The sequence below is a fragment of the Dipteris shenzhenensis genome, chromosome 17, assembly GCF_047967505.1.
Source record: "Dipteris shenzhenensis isolate YYH24624 ecotype China chromosome 17, Dip_SZ_1.0, whole genome shotgun sequence".
Taxonomy (NCBI): Eukaryota; Viridiplantae; Streptophyta; class Polypodiopsida; order Gleicheniales; family Dipteridaceae; genus Dipteris; species Dipteris shenzhenensis.
In genome coordinates this window covers 10029827-10032190 of record NC_141612.1, presented here as the reverse complement: position 1 = coordinate 10032190, position 2364 = coordinate 10029827, and positions in this window count along the sequence as shown.

The window sequence follows — 2364 nt, the reverse complement described above, 5'->3', positions numbered from 1 at the left end:
TCAACTCCACTTGGCAAGCACCCTCACTGTGTAACCACAAGACTATGGGTGCCGAATGCATCTACGCCATGGAATCTTCTTCCCCTCATATATTTTCTTCTCCACCTTCTGCTCCCCCGACCCACCCTCACCTCCAAGCTCTTTCCTTCCCTGCACCTTCCTCTCGTTCCAAACCTCCCTCAAAAGTCCCCCAGTCGTCGCCATCATGTCTCCCTTGCACATGACCTCTCCCAATATCTTTCCAAATGGCTTCCCCCAAAGAACTCCATGCCAACGCCTTGGAACTTTTTTAAGCCATCGTCTCTTCAAAACACAAAAAAGCACAAATAAGCCAATCTCATGAAAGGACCAATGAATAATCCCTAGGTCCCCCTTCCACGTCCATTTATACGCCCAAACTTGCACCCTCCATCAAGCAAAAGAGAAAATGCCTCCCTTGGCCCTTTCATCCATGATGCCACAAATCTCCCCATCACCACCCAACTTAGACTCTCATTTGCAGGCATGTTCAAAAGCTACCTTTAATTACGCTAAGGTTGAGTGTACTACTTATCTATTGTTCTCTCTCCATGTTATTTTCACATTCCATGTCATCCTTCCTCACTTTTGTTTACTTTCTCCCCTTCATTGAGATCTTATATTCCAATGGATCAATATACTTTCTTTAAAAAATCTAAATCTTCCAATATATGGACACATATGAAAGGAGAGACACTATGCAAGATCTTCTCTTCATCTCCACTCATTTACAATTTGTTGGCATATTTTTCTTTTGGAAAGTGGCATCAATATACCTCACATTCATTACAATAGGCCCACCAATAAGAAGCAAGGAAGAATGTACAAAAAATTCAGCAAGCCTTTACACCTGACTCCCTCTCTACCTCTCCATCCTCAATCACCTACTCGATTTTATAATAAACTGAATGCAAAGTTGATCTATTTGGTGTTACAACTTAACCTGCTATATGTTATTGAATTATGATTACTCTATAAACAACTACTTGTAACAGCATGTGAAGTAGAAGTGATGCCAACACTTTTTCCTCAAACCCTTCACGCCACTTAATTATTATAGGAAATTGATGGCCTAAAGATAAGTCAAACTATAAGCGTCATAAAATTGAGATTTAAACTAGTGAAGATGATGTGGATGAAACCACTAATAAATATCAAAATAGCTTATGCTATCAAATACCACGTACACCAAACATGGAAAAAATGGTCTCACCATTGCAAGCTTTGCCCCATAAATTTCCATGAATAATCTTTAAAATGACCATCCATAAAAGTGAATCAAATCAAATCATACCATATGCAATTCTTTGGTAGTTAGAATTTCAAGTCATATTGAATTTCTTAAGAAATGGAAACAAGGGATGGCAACATTTCAAGGGATGCCTTATTTGTATAAGCAAATGTATGATCGTTCATTGTATAAAATTGTAAGCAACAAAAACATTATATATGTCAAATCATATGTCATCACAGATGTCTAGAATATTTCTTCTCACCGAAACATAAGCCTTTGTTATCCAATGCTGGGAAACTACCATCCCTTGTATAAGGAAATGTATCATAATTCATTCTATAAAACTCTAAGAAACAAAAACATTATATATGTCAAATCATCTGTCATCACAGATGTGTAAAGTATTTCTACTCACCCAAACATTAGCCTTTGTCATCCAATGCTGACTACTAAAATGTTGCCATCCCTTATTTCCACTCCTTAAGAAATTCAAGATGAGGTTGTAGCATGTGTGTGTGTGTGTGTTTGTGCGCGCATGTGTGTCGCTATATTGTATGTATATGTGTATGTGTACACACGTGCACACACATGTCGGATAATGTCCGTACATACATGTGTGTGTGTGTGTGTGCATGTGCATCTACTTATAGCAATATCATCTATTTTTCCGTTACATATAGGTGGATTCTTTCCATGGCTATTAGTTCTAACTTCTCACATGTAGTCTCTACTTTATCAAATGTAAACTTTTGTACTAAGCTATCTATATGCGTATCTATCTCTTTGTGTGTGTGTGTGCACGCGTGCACATCTATTTATAACAATATCATCTATTTTTCCTTTACGTACAGGTGGATTCCTTCCATGGCTATTGTTCTCACATTTAGTCTCCTTATCAAACACAAGCTTTCGTACTAATCTTCTTGATATTGTATGATTAGGATGAATTGAAATTAGGTTTCTTTGTTTTCATGCTTCAAGAAATTCGAGATGACTCCTACACTTATTTTTCCGTAAGGTATAGGTGAACTCTTGGTTCTCACACTACACAGCTTTCATGCCACTTTCTTTTGGTCATGGATGATATAGGTGAATTTAAATCATGTTTCTTG